Source organism: Ailuropoda melanoleuca, chromosome 13 (assembly GCF_002007445.2).
Source record: "Ailuropoda melanoleuca isolate Jingjing chromosome 13, ASM200744v2, whole genome shotgun sequence".
NCBI lineage: Eukaryota > Metazoa > Chordata > Mammalia > Carnivora > Ursidae > Ailuropoda > Ailuropoda melanoleuca.
The window spans coordinates 21,638,552-21,661,196 of record NC_048230.1 but is presented as its reverse complement, the minus strand read 5'-3'; the positions used below and the strand labels follow the sequence as shown (position 1 = coordinate 21,661,196).

General features: G+C 40.1%; 1 protein-coding gene across 7 annotated transcripts in view; it reads right to left on the bottom strand.

The window, feature by feature from the left end:
- The window catches only part of ZNF652 (zinc finger protein 652), a 56,120-nt gene that overhangs the window by 29,588 nt on the left and 3,887 nt on the right, over positions 1–22,645 (bottom strand). Inside the window, exon 3 of one of the 7 annotated variants that reach the window (XM_034641665.1) lies at positions 21,370–21,428. The exons of the other annotated variants lie outside the window; for them this stretch is intronic. The gene's annotated coding sequence lies outside the window, so the exon portion shown is untranslated. The remainder of the gene's footprint in view (positions 1–21,369; positions 21,429–22,645) is intronic. 7 annotated transcript variants of the gene reach the window in all.

Below are 22,645 nucleotides of genomic sequence, written 5' to 3'. Positions count from 1 at the left end.
TAGAGACAGCCAGCGAGAGAGGGAACAGAAGCAGGGGGATGGGAGAGGAAGAAGCAGGCTCATAGCGGAAGAGCCCGATGTGGGGCTCGATCCCATAACGCCAGGATCACGCCCTGAGCCGAAGGCAGACGCTTAACCGCTGTGCCACCCAGGCGCCCCTGAAGCGTCCAATTCTTGATTTCAGCTCAGGTCATGATTTCAGGGTTGTGAGATCGAGCCCTGCATCAGGCTCCACACTCAGTGTGGGATCAAAATTCTCTCTCTCCCTCCCCCTCTGTCCCCCCTCATTCATTCTCTTTCCCTCCCTATAAATACATAGAATGAAATGGGCTAAACAGGCACATGAAAAGATGCTCATCATCACTCGTCATCAGGGAAATGCACATCAAAACCACAATGAGATACCACCTCACACCTGTCAGAAGGGCTAAGGGGCGCCTGGGTGGCACAGCGGTTAAGCGTCTGCCTTCGACTCAGGGCGTGATCCCGGTGTTCTGGGATCGACCCACATCAGGCTCCTCTGCTATGAGCCTGTTTCTTCCTCTCCCACTCCCCCTGCTTTGTGTTCCCTCTCTCGCTGGCTGTCTCTCTCTCTGTCGAATAAATAAAATCTTAAAAAAAAAAAAAAAAGAAGGGCTAAAATCAAAAACGCAATAAGCAACAAGTGTTGGTGACGATGTGGAGAAAAAGGAACCCTCGTGCACTGTTGATGGGAATACGAACTGGTGCAGCCACTGTGGAAAACAGTTCGACGGTTCTCAAAAGGGGAAACATAGAGTTACCATATGACCCAGCAATTTCACTCTTAGGTATACGCTCAAGAGAACTGAAAATAAATGTTCATACAAAAACTGGCATATAAATGTTCATAGCATTACTCATAATAGCCCCAAAGTAGAAACCATCCAAATAGACACGAACTGATGAATGCATGAATAAAATGTATATCCATATAATGGAATATTATCTGTCAAAAAAAGGAATGAAATACTGACACACAGTACAACATGGATGAATCCTGAAAACATTATGCTAAGTAAAAAAGCCAGACACAAAAGGCTACACGTTATATGATTCCATTTATATGAAATGGTCAGAATAAGCAAATCCATGGAGACAGAAAGTAAATTAGTGACTGACAGGAGCTGGGGGTAGGCAGGAGAGGACTGCTAATGGGTTCCAGGTTTCTTTTCAGGGGATGAAAATGTTTTGGAATTAGATACAGGCGATGGTTGCACAACTTTGCGAATATACTAAAAACCACAAGACTGTACTTTTTAAAATGGCAAGTTATGTGGTAGGTGAATTCTATCTCAATAAAAAGAGAGAAAACGAAATAGGCTATCTGGACACTAAGAGTCTCAAGGTGGTCTGAGAAAATAAGATTATCTGAAAATTATGAGAGTTTGCATAAAAATGACATTACTAGATGGCAAAGCAGGCCAGTAACGAAGAGCTGTGCCCTAACAGCAGGAATGCGGGGACACTGAGCGGAACAGGGACCACACCCTGCACGCCGAGCCGGGCTCTGCTGCGCTCTTCCACACCTCCTGGCAGGCTACTTGACCTTGCCCGCCCTTGGCTTCTTCAGCTATACAGTTAAGGGGTTCCCTTCCAGCACTGACATCTACTGTTTGGGTTATTTGCTTCCATTCTTTTGCCTAATTCATCTGGTCACCTACTGCCACACAGTCATTCCCAACCTTTTCAACAAGAAGGGCTGTCATACACGCCCCTCTCCACCCCCAACTCTCCTGTCACGTTCCCATGGAGCACTGCTTTTAAAATATTGTCTCAGAATTTGCATTTAGATCATACTTTTTTATTTCTTTTTTTTTTTTTTAAGATTTTATTTATTTGACAGAGATAGAGACAGCCAGCGAGAGAGGGAACACAAGCAGGGGGAGTGGGAGAGGAAGAAGCAGGCTCATAGCGGAGGAGCCTGATGTGGGGCTCGATCCCATAACGCCGGGATCACGCCCTGAGCTGAAGGCAGACGCTTAACCGCTGTGCCACCCAGGTGACCCATACTTTTTTATTTCTTATAACCAAATATATAAAAAAAAAAACCAAACAGCCATCTAACTTTTTGGTTAGACTGTCCAGCTTCACCATGATTTCCATTTGACTTTTGAACATTAAAATTAGGTTATTGGGGTGCCTGGGTGGCTCAGTCAGTTAAGTGGCTGCCTTAAGCTCAGGTCATGATCTCAGGGTCCTGGGATCGAGCCTGGTGTCAGGCTTCCTACTCAGCAGGGAGTCTGCTTCTCCCTCTCTCTCTGTCCCTCCCCCCACTCATGTGCCGCACGCTCTCTCTCTCTCAAATAAATAAAAAAAAAATCTTTAAAATTAGCTTATAAATCTCAGGTTGGGGATGCCTGGGTTACGGGAATATATTATGTATGGTCTTGAAATACGTGTGATACAAATGAGATCAAGCCCACAACCTTACCCGTGGTGTAGGTCAGGTTTTTCCAAAAAGTTTTTCTAAAACTGGGTCCACCACACTTTCTCAGGGTGGAGCGACATGACCACACTTAACACCATTCCGTGGAAGATTCTGTTCAGTCCTTTGCCTTAGTAAGAAAGCATTTAAGGCAAGATGCCCAACAGGATGTGGAAGAAATCCATGAAGCCTCAGATACCGGCCAATATCCACTGCTGCCTCTTCCTTTTTTTAATGGTCCTTTTTTTTTTTTTTTTTTTTTAAAGATTTTATTTATTTATTTGACAGAGATAGAGACAGCCAGCGAGAGAGGGAACACAAGCAGGGGAGTGGGAGAGGAAGAAGCAGGCTCCCAGCAGAGGAGCCCGATGTGGGGCTCGATCCCAGAACGCCGGGACCACGCCCTGAGCCATAGGCAGACGCTCAACCGCTGTGCCACCCAGGCGCCCCGGTCCTTTTTTTTTTTTAAACACAAGTTGCAGGCTGAATGAAATAAAACCAGGTGACCATGCCACAACTATGCCAAAATTAAAGGCAAAAGTGGTGGCATAGAGCACAGCTTTATTCAGTACAGGCGTTCTACACTGGATGCTGGCAGATGGACCCGATGGATCCTCTCTCCCTTTTGGGAACTAGAGCTGAACAGAGAGAAGAATGGATGGCTAGGCTTGGGGCTGTTGCCCTCAGCACACTGAGTTACAGTTACGAGTCTCACAAGACCGTATATCCAGCACCCCACAGTCCTGGAAGTGACGGGACTCTGTTTACTAAAACTGTTATCAAATACAAGGCTTATTTATGAATGCCCAGATCTCCTTTTTCCCCTCCAAAGAGAGAAATAGCTTTTTGACTTTTTTTCTGATTATAAAAGTGACATTTATAGTCAAGAAGAGTTTACACATTAAGCATTTTTTAAAAAAGATTTTTTAATTTATTTGAGAGAAAGAGAGTTGGGGAGAAGGGCAGAGGGAGAGAGAGAGTCTTAAGCAGACTGAGCACTGAACGTGGAGCCCCATGCAGAGCTTGGTCTCATGACCCTGAGATCCTGACCTGAGCCGAGACCAAGAGTTGGACGCTTAACCAACCTGCGCCACTCAGGCACCCCCACGAAGCATCTTCTTTTTTTTTTTTTTTTAAGATCTTATTTATTATTTGACAGAGAGAGAGAGACAGCCAGCGAGAGAGGGAACACAAGCAGGGGAAGTGGGAGAGGAAGAAGCAGGCTCCCAGCAGAGCAGGGAGCCCAATGTGGGGCTTGATCCCAGGACTCTGTGATCATGCCCTGAACTGAAGGCAGACTCTTAACGACTGAGCCACCCAGGCACCCCCCCCATGAAGCATCTTCTGTGCAATTCTCACACTCTACTCTTTATTCATAAGCTTTGACTATCATCTACATACAAAGTACCAAGAATCTAATATAAGGAAAAGATACTACTCATTCTTTCAAATAATTACTGTGTTGGCCCTAATCTTTACAAGCTTAAAAAGTGTTTGGAGAGCAAGCAACTATACAGAAAAAATAAGTCACAATTGCCAAATAAATGCTATTTCTTTTAAAGGTGCCATATAATTATTTAAAAGGGCAGGAAAGACTTTGGACGCCCAGGCTATGGGAGGCCCTGTGCAGGGCATGAGATCTGAGCTAGGTCCTGACAAGCGGGAGGGATCCGAAAAGGCAGAGAGGAAATTAAAAGACTGGCGGAGGGGAGGGCTGTGTGAATAAAGGTATCTTCAAGAATAAGCATAGTATATCCCGGGGGTGATGAAGACAAAGGCCTAGCCAAAGGAGTCTGGCCGGGGATTAGGAGGTGACAACGTTGTAAATACAGAGTAGGGACAGAAAATGGAGGGTTCTAATGGCAGGCCTGAGAAATACATGTAACACCAAAAGGTGGCAGAGAGGCAAAAAAGGAGAAGTCAACAGAATTTGCTTATTGATGTGATGGATAAAGAAAGAACTAGATCAAAGATGATGTACCCAATTTAAATTTCCCTTCCTACAGCTAAGAGGAAAACACAGGTGGGAGAGGCAAAGCAAAAAATATAAGACAATCAGCCTCAAATTCAAAGAGAGTATCTCTTTCGCACAGTGACTAGAGAAGTCTTTTGCTAAATACTGCTAAAATTCCTTTACAGTGACAACTACTCCCAAAAAATTAAGGCCAAACCTCCTTCAAGGTTAGACCCCTCATCTTACTTCTCTAATCTCATTTCCCTCCACATCCCCCCACAAACTCTATGCATTGGTTTTGGGGTCTACTCAATGTTCCCTGAACATCCTAGAATTTCTCTATGCCAGTCATCAGTGTATGTTGTCCCATCAGTCAAGAATGCCCTTATCTCCCTCCCTAACAAGTGAACCTCGCTAGTTTTTCAATATTCAGTTCAAACACTACTTCTTCTTTCTGAAATTCCCCAGTTCCATCACTTCCCCTTTATTTGTAACTACTACCTCTAGTATACTTATTCCTTCTATTTTGTATAAAAATTGTTTACATGTCCATATTCCCACTGCCAATGATTGGTTTAGAGGCGGGCCTGTGACCAAGTTTTGGTTAGTGAGATTTACGTGGAAGTCAGCTGGGAGGCTTCTGAGAAAGATTTCCAAACTCTTAAGCAGCAAAAAGAAAGCATTAACCACCCCCTGCTGGATGTCCTCTTGTCTCGAAATGATGCCTAGAATGGAGGTGCCCATCTTGTGCACATGATGGGAGATGGCCCAAGGACAAAGTAGACATCTCGAAGACGGCACAGTAGAAAGGTGGAAAGAACGTGGGTCCTTGATGATGTCACTAAACCAGACTTAAACCAATCCTAGACCGAGGCATCTTGTTCCTTGTAATGATACATTTTCTCTATTTTAAAATTATTTTGAACTGGATTTTCTATCAGTTGAAACATCCTATTTGATACAGTCACGTGTAAGATGCAAACTAGATGTCTAAGTAGAGATGTCAGTTGGCTGGAAGAGGGTGGAGATCGAGAGGAAGTCAGGCCTAGAGGTGACTATTTGGGAGACATTGGTATACAGAAAGAATTTAAATTTGGGGGCTGGGAAGACAGGATAAATAAAAGAAAGCTTTGGGGAGCCCTCAGGGCAGAGGAGAAAGCGCCAACAAAGAGAAGAGAAGCGAACACAGCTAAAAGGAAACACGCAACTGCAGGGCACAGAAGCTAGGATATAAACACATTTTCTCAAGAAAGAAGAACTGGTCAACTATCGTAAATGCTGCTAAAACACCGAGTAAGACAGAGAAAACTGACCACTGAATTTAGCGGCTGAATCATTCCCTAACCTGAAGGCCCACTTGTCCTCTGGCGAGCCTCTTGTTTCCCTGATAAAACCGCAGTCTTGAATTACTTAGTACACTGGCTCAGGGCTCAGACTCGGGCTGGGTTCTGCAGCTCTCGCTCCCTAGCTGTGGGGCCTCTGCTACCAGCTGGCGAGGGAGTGACCAGGACAGAATGGAAGCTGAGGGACAGAAGCTGGAGTCGGAGTCAAAACAGACACAAGGCTTGAGTTTGGTCTCTAAAGATGGGAGAGACCTGAGTGTGTCTGAATGCTGGTGGGAAGGAACACCTCTTAGCACAAAGAAGCCTTTACAAGAAAACATTCTGTAATTCGCTATAGTGGGAGGTTCGTTTGTTTAGCTTTTAAAAAATTGTAAGTAGGAGAAAAAGTATGATAAAGCCACAGTCTTAAGCTCTACCTCATTTCAGAACCTATCAACCAAAAGAAAAAAGATGGTACGTTACAAAAAGTAGTAATAGGGGGCGCCTGGGTGGCACAGCAGTTAAGCATCTGCCTTCAGCTCAGGGCGTGATCCCGGCGTTATGGGATCGAGCCACATCAGGCTCCTCTGCTATGAGCCTGCTTCTTCCTCTCCCACTCCCCCCTGCTTGTGTTCCCTCTCTCGCTGGCTGTCTCTATCTCTGTCAAATAAATAAATAAAATCTTAAAAAAAAAGAAAAACAAAAACAAAACAAAACAAAAAGTAGTAATAGTAAATGGAAAGCGCCTAATTTTCTCTTGGTTATACTATAAAGATGGTTCTAACGTTAAAACACACTCAAAGTACTAAAGCACAAAAGTCCAGATATCAGAAGCGAAGGAGACTATAGAGCAACCTAAAACCATTTGGAATACACTCCTAAAACACTGTCAGTGTTCAATACTTCCTCAAATCTTCAGTATTTTTTTCTTTTGGTCTTATTGAAGAAATATGTTGTCTGGAGATAAGCTTTCTATAAACTTGTGTACAACAACCACATAAGAAAATATTAAAACATTTTTATGTTCACTTCAGGAAATTCTAAAATTTAAAACCACTCCAAGTTAAAATATGACCACTTCAAAGAATAAGGGATAATCTCAAAGTTAAGACCAAAACAGCTTTTGATACAAACCACTGCATGTTACAGAAACAGTAACCTAGTTTCATTTTGAGTGTAGTGTTTGTTGCCCTCAAGGGACCTGCAACTTTCGAGCAAGTTTTTTCATTAAGTGCCAGATAACAGGTAAAGTATAGGGGGGGAATTTCAATACATCTTCATGCGACAACTCATCCTAACTCTTCAGGTTAAGGAAAGAAAGGCCCAATCCTTATGAACACACACACACACACACACACACACACACACACACACACACTGACAAACCTCTGTTAGTTACTGGTGACATAACACTAAAATTTTAACTCCAGGCTAACCTACAGAGCATGCAGCAACTTAACAATCTGCTTGTTAGGAGGGGGAAAAAAACTCTCGGCATCACACAAAATTATTCTTGGCTATTTGCTTCTTGGCCCAACAGTTGGTCAGTAATAACCTGAGCAGGAAAAGCTGATGGAAGATGTTCAAACACAAAAGTTATCTTTCCACATAGAATTCTTAATTACCTTTTCCCAAACGATTCTCTGTATTGAATTGTGAATGACTGTACATGTTTCAGTAAGACAAAAATCCCAAACATCCAGGCCTCTGAATGAACGACATGTTTTAAGACACTATCTGCTCATAAACTCCAAAGAAGTTACTTTTAGGGTATGAAATGAATTAATTAGTAACAATACACACTTTAGAGATTTATATTTTAACTGCACTGGAATGTCTAAAAAAAATGAGCCTACAAACAGCAAAGGCACCGAGCTCAAGAGGAAGTGAACAGACTCCTGGCTTGCAGACAAATGAGTAGGTGGAGGAAACATTTATGTGGGGAGGATGATTTTTATATAATGTCTCTTAATCTAAGGAAAACCACAGCTCTTCACAATATAAGTGCTATAAATAGATGTAATAAAAAACCTGCATAAATATTTATTTGCTCGCTTGTTTTTAAAATAACTTTTGTCATTACTCAAATCCAATGAGTGGTCAAGATAACCAAGCCAACATGACCAAGCAGGTTACCCAGTCAGAGGCCTGAGGACATATGACTAATTTTAATTCCCCTTCATCTATTTATGTCGGAGAAAAGATTTCAGTCAGTAACTTGGACTCCACATATACGTCCTTTACCACAATCAAAGAATTTTCACAGTAGTTCACATCAATGCAAATTTTCTATCACTACTTTTGGCAATATCTTTAAGAAATGTGGCTACAGCGACCAAAGATAGTTCTGATCACAGAAACACTGTTCAAGTAATCAATCACTCCCTCCTTCCTCAGCTCCTCCCCACTAAAAAACCACATTTATCTAAGAGTCACAAAGTTCCTGTCAGATAAGTACTAGCCTCTTTTATAAATGGAGGAAACTAAGGCCCACTGGCTAAAAGGTGAGTCAGAGGGATTCTGAAAGATCAAGAACTAGTCGAATATATGACTGCTCTGCTCTTTTCTCCCCTAAAATCCAACCAGAAGACAGAAGACTTTTTTTTTTTTTTTGTAAGTGTAGGGGAGAGGTGGTGGTGAGATTATCTAGATTTTCTCATGTTTTTATAACGAACATGTATTATTTCTATAATAAACAAAACATCTAAATCTAAACTAAAAGAATAAGGGAATTCATCATATCTATTCAGATTCAATATATAGGATCATTTAGATGCAAGTGTTAATGAAAGAAAATTTGAAAAAATTGCAATCATAATTTAAGCACAAAAAAACACTTAAAATCTACACCGAACCTCCAAATATCTGCAGGCTTTTTGTAACAGCCAACAAAAACTTACTGAGCACCAACAGTATGTGAGGTACCACAGACATTATTGTGAACGTGACAGATACGACCCCTGGTCTCAGGAGACCTATGGATATTGTCAATTAGTTTATAAGCAGGGTGAGCATATGTTCAACTTTGCTGGGCAAAGTCCTGGTTTATACCTGTTTCTCCCAAAGTAATTATTAATAACGCCCCTCTCACGTATCTCCCAGGCTAGACAATAAATTATATGGTTACCTACTTATGCAAAAACAAACTACTCTTCTCACAGGGTAACATATTTGTAAAATGTATATCATTTCAAGGTTTTATCTTTCTAAATTCATTTTATTCCTTTTTATTACACATTAAATTTTCTTAAATTATAAAAATTACTTATTTTAGACAATCATCTCACTTTACTATAGGTACTTGTTATATAATGAAATCAGAGATTGGCTATAATCGAGTAAGAAGAAATCAAAAACTGATTTTATCACATCAAACAATGTATACAAATAAATCAAATCAATAAAAAACCAAAAACTTTAAGGGCTATGAACCCCTGAGGGCGGGCAGTTCTTTTCAAAATACTACTTCAACATTCTAACCTGCGCTTAGCTCAGCTCTGAGAACATATTGTGGTTTTCAGATATTTCCTATTAAAAGGAAAGAGGACAGAACATGTATAAGATGCATCTGGAACACCTTGTCATAATGGAAAGCAAGGAAGCTTTCAAAGATTACAAGGGCTGTTTCAAAAGACTCAAGGGGTGCCTGGGTGGTTCAGTCGGTTGAGCGGTTGAGTGTCTGACTCTTAATCTCAGCTTAGGTCTTGATCTCAGGGTGGTGAGCTCAAGTCTCATGTTGGGCTCCACACTGAGCATGGAGACTACTTAAAAAAAATAAATAATAAAATAAAATAAAATAAAACGCAACTCTGTGATATTGAACATTTAAAAAGACTTAGGAGCCAGCCTAACAAACTCCTAATGGACAAAGAACAACTGAGTATCAATGAGGATTAACAAATGGACTGAAACACATCAAATATACTTAAATCTTTTGGTCGTCTTTAGAGGACGCTAAGAGAAACAACTCAATCCTTTGAAAACTGGTAAGTGAAGGGCAAGAATCAAGCACTGAGTCTGCCATTCCTATCAGATCTAAACCTTAAAGAAACTAAATACTTGTTGAGGGAAAATTTCTTTTTATAGAGGTATTCCAGCTAATAGTTGAAGGAGAAATTATAGGATTTGATATCATTTTACAACCCCTAATGAGTAGGCAAAGATCACCACTGGCTGATTAACAGTACCAAAAAAGAAACCACCAACACTCTATGTCTCCAGGTAGACTTGTATGCCAGCACCCATTAAACAGTCTTGCCCCACACCCATGAGAAAAACGGAGCCTCAATCTGATCAAGCTCATAGATTTAAAAACCAATTTATAAAAAATAGAAGGGACTGAGGATCATGTTAAATGACACAACATGGATGCAATCAGCAAAATCCAGACTATGAGAAATGATACAACAAATGATCCGGATTCTTCAACTAAAACTGCAAGAAAAAAAAGAGAGAAGAAAGGAAGGAGCACCTACAGATTAAAGAGACTTAACAGGGGCGCCTGGGTGGCGCAGTCGTTAAGCGGTCTGCCTTCGGCTCAGGGCATGATCCCAGCGTTCTGGGATCGAGCCCCACATCAGGCTCCTCTGCTGTGAGCCTGCTTCTTCCTCTCCCACTCCCCCTGCTTGTGTTCCCTCTCTCACTGGCTGTCTCTGTCCAATAAATAAATAAAATCTTAAAAAAAAAATAAAGAGACTTAACAGACATATTAACTAATCACTCTTCTTTGGACCCTAATTCAACATTCTAGCCTGTGTCTGTCAAAAAAACAAACTGGAGAAACAATTATGAGTTATTACTGGGAAATACAGACACTGACTGAATACTCAATGATGTTCAGGAAGCTTTTTAGTGTAATAATGGTGTTGCAGTTGTCTTATAAAGAAAGAATTCTTATATTTATAAATGATATGATATGATGTCTAGACTTTTTTTAATGTAATCTCTACCCCCAGCATGAGGCTTGAACTCACAACCCAGAGATCATGAGTCAGATGCTCTACCAACTGAGCCAGTCAGGAGCCCCTAGAATTGCTTCCAAGTAATTGGAGAGAGGAGTGCAGTGAGGGTCGCTATATATGAAACAAGACTGGCCATGGGAAATGGGCATATTAGGTTTATCACACTTTTCTCTTTATTTTTTTTATATTCGAGAATTTCTATAATGCAAAAAAGGTTTTTTTTTCCTTTTCAAAAGCAGCATTATCTCCTATGAAAGACCAAAAACACTATCATAATTTAGAAACATAACAAGACTCTAACCTGACAATGGAAAAAAAAATATTGTAACAACCACAATTAAATCTAAATTAACTTTTTGGTATGACTAAGAAATTAGAGAGCAAGTCAAATATGGTGTGAAAATCCCTTCATATTAGGACTACTGTATATTTTATACAACTTAAACTCATATCTCTAACAACTGTAATGTGGGCAACATGGTGTATTTCTTTTTTTTTAAATTTTATTTATTTATTCGACAGAGATAGAGACAGCCAGTGAGAGAGGGAACACAAGCAAGGGGAGTGGGAGAGGAAAGCAGGCTCCTAGCAGAGGAGCCTGATGTGGGGGCTCGATCCCATAACGCTGGGATCACGCCCTGAGCCGAAGGCAGACGCTTAACCGCTGTGCCACCCAGGCGCCCCAACATGGTGTATTTCTGATTTAAGAAAACTTTGATCCCAAATATGCTCACACATAATGACCAAACATAAAGGAAAAATTCAACATGTTAGAAGTAAAACAATTCGCTTAGGAAGGTCACAGCTCAGTCACGATTAGAATCCGACCTTCTAGAAAGTAGCCACCACTGTACTTTGCTTTTAATTTTCCAAGGACAGAACAATAAAACCCGAACTCTGTCTATACGTGGAACTATGCAGATCTACACTGCTCAAGTGCACAGCCAAGATTTCCGCAGGAACTGGCACTCGAGCCGCTTTCTGTGCGCTCTCTAGCCGATACACTACACAGCGGGCTCTGCCGCCGTTGTATGTACAGGTCCACCTAAGAGACTGTTACTCATACACAGTACACACACGTTTACAGACACACAGGTGCGAGCAGACGATCGTTTCAGATCGCCTCAATGTGCCACACCGTGAGATGACCAGGGATTCTCTTACTCAGGGCTGTGGTGCTGGCGTTACTGTCTAGAGGGGCTGAAGCATTTCACTGCACAAAAATCGGACATAAGCACAGGTGATAGCTACAGCTCTGTTAAATAAAAACCCACTTTCTTCCCTTCCTGGTTTGCTCCCTCCATCCTAAGTCAGCAACTGTCATGTATCCTCAATTCTAAGCCACATATTTTATTGCTTCTGAAACAAGACTGCTACATATTTTCCCTCAGTTCTCAGATGTTATGAAGTTTTTATTTTATGGTCAAGTCTATGAAGATCCAAATGAATCAACTACAGTCTCTGACTGAGGCCCCAAACCGCCTGCTCATTTTTGGCTGTTCCCTCTACCTTACCCCACTGTGTAATGAACCCACAAGTCCTAGGTTTACAAATTGTCCTGTCCTCCCTGTTCCAATTGCCAACACAACCTCCCAGTTCAGGCCCTAATCACCTCATACACAGATTATAAGTTTCTCTGACTCCCTCTTTTAAACCACTTTACACAGAGATCTTCTAAACGACATTTCCCTAAAGAATTTGGAACATGTAACTCCCTAGCTACAAAGCCTTTATTGGTTTCTAAAGCCTTCGAATAAAAATACAACTCCTCAGCAGAGCATTCCAAAAGCCCTCCACCATCTGAGCCCCACTTTTTCACTCTTGGCTCCCAAAGGCCTCTTCTATCTAACATCCTCGTGCTATTTCTCAAACACACCTTGATTTTTTTCCACCTCTAAACCTTTGACTATGTCATTCTTTCCTTCTACCTAAAACATTGCTCCCCTGCCATTTGATTATAAAATCCTAGCCATCTTTCAAGACCTAGCTCAAATGCACCTTCTTCTTGAAGCTTTTCTTGACCACATTGTTTCCTAGAATGCTTAAGAGGATTTTTTTTTTTTTTTTTTTTTTTTTTTTTTTGGTTTAGAAAAAAATGTAGCATGTCAATGGAGGGAACACTCAAGAGTTCTGCTTATTCTGGGAGGAAAAGTGATTTTTAAAAATCCACATCTACTTGATGCTGCCAATTCCTTCCTCCTCTTCCACAAACCAAACAGTTTCAAGGAATGATTCAAATTAATATCATGAGTTTAGATGCCATGGTTTGCCTCAGGAGGGATTCTTTGCATTAGCAAATGCGAGTGAAAGATACCCCGGTACTTCCCTGTCTAGAATGGTATTCTGCCTCACGGCCAGCACCTTTTTCTCAAGAGCCACCTAATACTTAAATTCTCTCAGAGCCAGTCATCGCAGAGTGTGAAACCAACCAGCATAGTAGACTGGTGACTGCCACTCTTGATTAACAGACAAGTTAACTTCCTAGTAAACAAAAGATGGCTTGTCCCATGTTTTCCTGGAGACAGCAACTTGTAACTATATTGGAAGGGGTACCACCGTGCAAGAGTTACACTCATCCACACTACAGATCATGTTTTTATATGGAACACAGAGGGGTGGGGAAAAAAATCTTCAAGCGTATCTAAAACGGCCTTGGGCAGAACTGTCTGTAAATGCCAAAAGATAACTTTCAAGGTATTAATGTTAAAGATAACTTACATTTATCTAAGTGGAGATCTACACACATTATATTTGGTGCCTACTGTGTAGGACTAAAATTAATCTATGAACAGATATTCAAGTTCATTTAAGCATAGAGTTTGAAAGCCTGATTTAGGATGTCTCCAAATAGAAAAGGGATATTCGTTGAAAACCTAGTGAAATCTGAATGAACTCTAGAGTTTAGAGTAATATACCAATGTTGCTTCCTCAGTTTATGTAATACTTTAACATGGTTAGGTAAGAATTTAACAATCAGGGGAACTGGATGAGGGATATACAAATACTCTTTCTGCAACTTTTCTGTAAACCTCAAGCTATTCCAAAATTAAAAACTTATTTTAAAAAATTTAAAAAGAAGGGCACCTGGCTGGCTCAGTCGGTGGAGTGTACAACTCTTGATCCCGGGGTTCTGAGTTCAAGCCCCACCTTGGGTGTAGAGATTACTTAAAAATAAAATCTTAAAAAAAAAATCTAAAAGGAGACATTGGGATAACACAAATTGAGTTATAATCACTTTAATTAGAAGATTTTCTTTGAATTAAAAAAGCATGTTGCTTTATCTGTTTATTTTTCTCCAAAGTGAGATTTTTTTAAACTGACTTGGTCTTTTTAAGCTTTGATGCTTTTAAACATTCTCAGGTTTACTTGGTAAAGACTATCAATTAGCAAACGGGCTGGGTTTTTTCAGCAGGATCCATGTGCGAACATGTGTACATACGTTTTGTGGCTTGAATCCCAAACTGGCTAATGCCAAGATACCCCGACTGATATATGACATGACCTGGCACAGCCGATTATCAAAGTATGGTGCAACCTTCCTTACAGGGGTTCAGTGCCATGTTTCTAAGGGTGAAGTGTACATACTTTTGGACCCAGCCATCTAAGAATTCACCATTAGAAGAAAATGCCACAAGCATAAAGTGATGTGCATACAAAGGCATTTGCTGTAGCATTATTTATTATAACAAAAAACCTAAAACCTAAATAAGGGTACACACAGACATTGGAGTACTACGTATCCATCCAGATTATGACATAGATTTATATTAATTAACACAAAAATAAGTCCATGTTGGAAAAAAAAAAGACTAAGGGACAGGATCATGCCATCTCATTAATGTAAAAACCATGTCCTTACATGTAAGCATATGTACAGTCATACCTAGAGATTCCTCAGGATGGGGTGAGGGTGGGGAAGGAGATACTTTATTTCTTTATATTTTTCTGTAATCCTTAAATAGTTTTAAATAAGCACGTGTAATTTTTTAGAAAAATAATAAAGCTATTCTTTTTCATGCTCTACAGGAGCAATTTGTCTCACTCGAAAAAGTCATTAAGGTCAAGTTCCTAAATATGTAATCTTTAAAAAAAAAAAGTGATCCCTCATTCATGACAGGAAATGGCAAAATATTTGTGATTAAATTTTATAAACTGTAACCCTAGAAAGCTAAGAAATAGTTATATTATAAAAACATCAGACATTAGCCAAAAGATTATAGGTTGTCAATGTTAACAGTAACATTAGCTATGTAATTTTTGCCTCTCGATGTGACACACACCATCACAATATTACGTTTCACTCCCAAAGACAAACTATAGTTATAAATATCAAGTAGTTTCATATGGATTCTATTTATAAATATGTATGCTGCTTATAGTGTTTTTACTTTAGCTCAGAATATTGGTCGATAGACTTTTGGTGCAAAAGCAAACACAAATCTGTCCTCTTGCCAAGGATTTCTCTTTCCCTATCAATGAATTTGGGAACCGCAGGAGAGCTTACAGCACATTCAATACTCCCTATTTTATGAGAGACAAGGATACAAGAGGCTCAGAAAAGTTAAAGGGTTCCTTTAAGGTCTAGCTAGTTGACAGCAGAGCCAGGCCTACCACCCAGATTCTGGTCATAAGGCTCAAAAGGAATGATTTCTACACACCTGCTAGATCGGCTAAAATAAAAAATACCGACAATATCAGCTGCTGACAAAAATCCAGAACAATTGGAACTTTCATGTTTTCGGTGAGGATGCAAAAGAGCACACTGACTCTGGAAAACAGACTGACAGACATACTACGGTGTGACCCAGCGATCCTGTTCCCAGGGATTCACTCTAGAGAAACGAAAACTCACATTCACCCTGAAACCTGTCCACGAATATTTATGGGGGATTTGTTTGTAATTGCCCAAAAATGGAAACAATCCAAACGTCCTTCAATGGGTGAATGGAAAAACAATCTGTAATCCATCCACATAATGGAATATTACTTGGCAATAAAAAGGAACTGCTAATATACACAAAAACCAGGATGAATCTCAAAGGCATTAAGCCAAAAGAAGTCAGTCTCAAAAGGTAACGTATGGTATGATCCCATTTACAGAACATTCCCCAGAAGAGAAAAGGATAGGGATGAGCAACAGGTCATCACTTGCCAAGGACACCGTGTGGGGGAGTGTATAAAAGCAAAGAGGCCGCAGCAGTGAGCTATTTCAGGTGATGGAACTGTTCTCTATCCCGACTGTGCTGGTGGTTACATGAATCTATAACACGTACTGATATTCACAGAACTGTACACACCAAATGTCAATTTTACCGTATGTTAATTTAAAAATTAAAACAAATGACTTACTTAGTCTCTGGTTTCTAAAAGCCAGAAATATTTATGGATTTTTAAATTCTTTTTTAAACTTTAGTTTTTTTTTTTAAGATTTATTTGAGAGAGCGTGCGTGTGTGCAAGTGAGTGGGAGGAAGGGGCAGACGGAGAGAGAGAATCCTCAAGCAGATCCCCCACTGAGTCAGAGCCCCACACGGGGCTCCATCTCACAACCCTGAGATCATGACCTGAGCCAAAAACAAGAGTCAGACGCTTAAGTGAGACTAAGCTGCCCTCTAAACTTCAGTTTTTAATTAGTAAAATCAAATGATTGAATGGGTCCTTTCTTATAAAACCTCATTGCCAAGAAAAGAACATATTTAACTTGGCAAGTTACATAACTTCACTTTGTCTCAATTTCCCTGCTGGTAAAATGGGGTAATAATAATACACAACCTCAAAGGCATATATGAGGATTAAATGGCAAAGGCTTTGTAAAGGTTGATAAATAACAAAAATACAGACAGTATATAGAACTCTGGGGACAGAAATGAAAGACAATGCCGACCAAGCAACTTTAAAGTTTTATCCTTCTGGAGAACCTGGTTCTGCTGAGTGCTTTTCTGATAGAGCCATCTCTGAAATAGTCCAACCCTGGAGTCGGATTTTCACACAGAAGTAAACACTCACTATTGAGTCCTTGGCAGATTTTTATTCTGTAACCATCCTACAGAAGCAAATTATTGTCTAAATCAGGCTCTGTGTTAAAGAAAGTCATATTACAGAGTTAAAAAAAAAATCTTTCCACATATTCATTAATCCCCTCAGTTCTACAGGCAGACAGTGTGTGTGCGTGTGTGCGCGCGTGTGTGTGTGTGTGTGTACTAAGCAATAGTAGGTGTACTACCCTCCTGGAACACCATAGTTTAAAAGATAGGCAAAATGAGGATCCAACCTCAACCCTTCTAGAGTTTTTGGTCTTTTAAGAATTCCCTTTCTACATGGAATAAGGTCATAAATACAATGATTTTCTTCATGTCGCATTACTTGGATTTCTACTTCAGACTTACACCTCTAAGCATAGTTTTTACCTTTAGCACTCTCCCAACCCCCATTTAATCCAGGAAGCATTTGCTCAGCATCTACTTCAAGAAAATAATTTTTCTTAAGCACAAAAGGGTGACTTTCACACAGCATGATTTTCAAACTGTCTGATCCACCCCAATTTTGAAAAATGAAATGGAATAAAAAAAAAACAACCGACTGCCTCACAACCAGTAAGGGTAAGTACTGTCTCATGAAGTTTTCGTTTCAGTTGTGGGTGGGGGTACGAATGTGAGAGAACACACGTGACCACACGTACGCGGCTTCTCACTGGGCGTCACAGTCAAAAGGCTTAAGAAAGAGGGCTATAGGAAATTCAATAGATTGAATTTCATTCATCTCAATGGATTGAGAACAGTCCAATTCTGCAATATTTGACTTCTGTGGACAAGTCTTTTAATGCTCACTGCAGCACCTGACCTTAGACACAGAAGTCACCTTCAAAGAAAAAAGATCTAACTTTCCATTTGAGTTGACGAAAAGGTTGAAGAGAGACTGGGAGGCAGAACAGTCTTTTGGATATTGTCATAATACCCGACAAGGCGGAATTGATGCAGAAGTGTATATTCTTTTTTTTTTTTTACGATTTTATTTATTCCTGTATTTATTTGAGAGAGCACGCACGCATGCGCGCAGCGGGGGGAAGGGGAGGGGCAGAGGGAGAAAGAATGAATCTCAAGCCGACTCCCAGACCTTATGACCTAAACCGAAACCAAGAGCCAGACCACGTAACCGACTGAGCCACCTGGGCGCCCCAGAAGTGTATACATTCTTTACCATAACCTGACAAGAAGAAACTAGCCATTTGAAAGTAGAAAATGTTTGTACTATGCATGTATTTTCCAAATTTAATTTAAACATTATGTCACTTGCCAATATTAACTTCCCACATTATACAAGATTTAAATATATTTTATGTCAAACAACCAAATATTTTCTTTTAGGGAACAAGATACACCTTAGGATCATGAAAGTTAAAATGTGGGGCGCCTGGGTGGCACAGCGGTTAAGCGTCTGCCTTTGGCTCAGGGTGTGATCCCCGCGTTATGGGATCGAGCCCCACATCAGGCTCTTCCTCTATGAGCCTGCTTCTTCCTCTCCCACTCCCCATGCTTGTGCCCTCTCTCGCTGGCTGTCTCTACCTCTGTCGAATAAAGAAATTAAAAAAATCTTAAAAAAAAAAAGTTAAAACGTATCTGCTTTTTTAAAAAAAGTCTTCACACTGTGTAAAATATATAAAGAATTTTTCTTTTTGTGAATAGTCTTGTAGATAAGAACTATCTTCCAAAATAATCTGGTTTTACCCACTAGGAGACTCTAAATAGCCTATTTTTAAAAAAGATGACTAGGAGTGCCTGGCTGGCTCAGTCAGTAGAGCATGCGATTCTTAAGACCTGGGGTCATGAGTTCGAGCCCCACGCTGGGGGTAGAGTTTGCATAATAAAAAAAAATTTTTTTTTAAAGATGACTCGTCCACTAAAACTTATACTAAAATCAGTTTTCATACTTAAAACCTTATTACAATTTAGACAATTTCCTAGCTATTTCTTCCCTAGACTAGATAAACTAAAGATGACTTTCCAGTGCGAACTCTAACAAAGTCAGTGCTAGAAATTGCTGCCTGCCTCACAGCATCGGCTTAGCTGGCTGCTGTAGAGCAGTGTTTCTCAACCTCAGCACAGCTGACGTTTTAGACCAGATCATTCTCTGTTGTGAGGGGCTGTCCTGTGCGCTGTAGGATGTTCCGCGGCCTCCCTGGTCTCTGACCACTGGATGCCAGTAGCACCCCCCAGGCCCTGCTTGTGTCAATCAAAGATAATCCCCAGACATTGCCCAACGTCTCCTGGAGGCAAAATTGCCCTTGGTTGAGAACCACTGCTTTACAGGTTTATATTTTAATCATTATTTCCATGTTTGGGCAATAAGAGGGAGAAAATGACAATAGTGCAATTACAGCCAAAAAATGTGACCAAATGCATTTTTCAATAGAAACGATGGCGCCCCAGCAGTGATTACAGTGCCTGGACCCGCACGAGCACTTCCCCCTGTCCGGCTGGGTGGCAGGCCCCCTGCACTTCACAATATTCCAAACCAGGTTAACTATATTTGAGTAAGTTTCTCCTGCTGTTATTTGTTTAAAACCTTGGGTTTCCAAAAAGTTTAAATATACAGAGTTATAAAAATATTAAGTAAACATTTTTAATAATTAGCAATGCAAGAAGGATTATTATTTCATTATTATGAAATGAGGCAATGAAAGAAATATTTAGCAGTTACAAAGATAAATCTTTCAAGAGATGTAACTATTTTTAAAACTTATTCTGTCACATTTTACCCCTCTTTAAGGATAAAAGTATATAGGGTTTGCTCTCAGGTTGACTTTGGGATTCTCTTAATATTGTAAAAATCCGAGCTAGGTCTTTGAGAATGTACTTAAAAAAAAGAGGGGGGGGTGCCTGGGTGGCTCAGTAGTTAAGCATCTGTCTTTGGCTCAGGGCGTGATCCCAAAGTCCTGGGATCAAGCCCCACATGGGGCTTCCTGCTCTGCTAGGAGCCTGCTTCTTCCTCTGTCACTCGCCCTGCTTGTGTTCCCTCTCTCACTGGCTGTCTCTCTAATGAATAAATAAAATCTTAAAAGAAAAAGGGAGGCCTGAAATTATTTTGCCCCACTAAATATTTCAATATTTAATTTGAAATTGGACATTATAATTTTCCTATGGATAAGTTTAGGGATATTTTTTAAATGCAAAAATTATTTAGTGGGTATACATTCACACGGATCAAAAGTTTTAAGTACAGAAGAAAATACAGTGAATAGAGCACCATTACTCATGATAGCCAAAACCAGAAATAATCCAAATGTCCATCAGTAGTAGAATGGACAATTATAACATATGCATACAAGTGAATAGTGTATGAGCAAAACTAATTATTGTTACACATGAAAACGAGTCAATTTTATAAACATAATTTTGAGCTAAGGACACCATACACATGTAAGTACATACTGTATTCCACTTACATATAGCTTAGAGATTTTTCCACAGCAATACGTAAAGAGTTTCCTCATTCTTTTTTGCAGCTATAAAATTTATTCTACGGCATGAATATACCCTAATTTATTTACCAATTCTATACTGACAGACATTTAGGTTTTTTCCAAACTTCTGTTGGGTTTATTTAGATGAATTTGTATGCTAGAAAGAAAACTGTAGGGCTCTCTACAAAGAGGATCTTTCAGGCGAGGTAACTTCAAATCCCAGTTAATAGTATATTAATACAGGAAAAGTCCCGGGGCATCAAGGTCACAGTCTTAACAGGAATTGGGGGAAAAAACACAGATTCACCTATACAACTAAGATCACACACACTCTCCTCATCCCCTCAAAAACAAACAAACAAACAAAAAACCCTCAAAAAAACCCAACACTTCACCATGTGTTTCAATGTTTACAGGCCACAGGCATTACTTCAGATACATTCAAAGGGTACACTGGAAAGGATGAAAACAGTTCATAAGGGCCTAGTTATAAATCTCATTTTGTAGGCCACACAGTGTAATTAAGAAGTTTTATTCCACTGAATCTCCAAAACTGAATCAAAATTCCAAAGCTGAAAAGTCTCAATTCCAAAGCGGTTAAACGCTCTATTCTTCACTAGCATTAAAGATAAAAGGAATCACCCAACACTGTATATCTTTGTGCAGTCCAGCTAAGAGTAAGAACCGTCTGGGGCCACATGCCCAGCAAGATCAAGAAATCAGGCTCTGGAGCCACACTCTGGATCATTTCTATTTCTGTTCTCTTCCAACAATCCCTTCTCACCACACACTGATTGGTTTAGCAAGAAACTGACAGAAGCAACTAGATCTCTGCTAGGCCATTTGACGCTTAGTAAACCAGAAAAAATGATAGTTTAAAAAAAAAAAAAAAGCACCCTCCTCCCCAGAAAAAGTTTACTTAGCAAAATGTATTACAGTTGAAGAAAAAAATACGTAACTCAATCATCTAAATTTTATTTGTTTAGTCAGTCCGGGCTCACATAGCGTAAGTGCTCTTACTATTATTATGAGAGATTAAATTTTTTCAAGTGTTCTGCAAAATCTAAGGCAAGTCTAAGACCATTATTTGCCAATCCCTCTTTATCAGCAATCCAATACTAGTGACTGATTCCATTGATGGGAAAGCCCTAGGTGGCTCCATAATAAAGAAAATAAGGATTAGCAGAGTCCCTTGAGGTAAATCCTAATGCGTTACTGATGTGCCTACCTTATCTGAAAAGTCTCTAGGTAACTCTTGTGGGTTCACAGACTTATCACAATGATAACCTGCAAAAATGACAGAATAATTTAATTCTACAGAAGCCAAGAAATTCTATTTTAAAAGCTCTCTGCACTGAATAAAACTGTATCCATGCCCTTGAATCCACTTTCCAAAGGAATCAATCTCTTAAACTATGTTTTAAAGAGGAAAAAAAAATCATATTTACCATAAAGTTGCTTTTTGCACTAAAAACAAGGCTAGGGACACACACACACAATTTGTAGGTATAGGCCTAATGTGGAGAGTTGATAAAATTTGACAGGTAAGGGGACCTTACTTTTCTTTCCTTCACCCACCAAACCAAAAATGCCTAAGGCACTCAAACTTATAACCCTAATAACTCAAGACCTCAGATGAGCAGGGGCGCCTGGGTTAAGCGTCTGCCTTTTGGCTCAGGTCATGATCCCAGAGTCCTGGGATCGAGCCCCGCATGGGGTTCCCTGCTCAGCGGGAAGCCTGCTTCTCCCTCTCACACTTCCCTTACTTGTGTTCCCTCTCTTGCTGTCTCTGTCAAATAAATAAATAAAATCTTAAAAACAAACAAACAAAAAAATCCCACCTCAGATGAGCAATGGGAATTCTTTAGGAGAAAACGTTCATAAGAGTTTTTTCAAATCAAACATAACGGCTATATAAACAAACAGATTAACTAAAATAAGCATCTGAGGTCTTCACTGATTCTACCAAGCACTTTATGGCGTGCATTAACCATGAAAATTTACACAAGGCTTTGCACGTGATTCAACTCTGGACACAGAACTCATTGAGACACGTTAATGTCCTAAAACACCCCTTTCACCACACAAGCTTTGAATAGGCTTGAAACAAGCACAGCCTGTGGGTAGCACTGCAGAATCCGGAGCTAAGCGTTACTGTCTCCACCACGTTCAGCCAGCCGTAGCGCAACAAACCAAAGTTCCAATAAGCACTCTGCACCTGCAAGACTTAGGTATGCTCCAAGTCAAATATTTGCAATTTTTTTCATCCCAAATCTGCACAAATGAAAGTTTGCAGATCGCAGCACCAGCCCTCCCGTCAGCCAGAAGGATCTCTCTTTCCCACATCAGCCGCGTCCTACCACTTACGGAGTCCTGAAAATGGACATGTGCCAGGAACTGTGCCAGCAGCTTGCTATGTTATCTCTAATCCTTAAAACAAATCCCATTCTACTGTTGAGGTAAGTGAGGCCAGAGAGGTCAAGGTGATTTGCCCAATGGCCCTA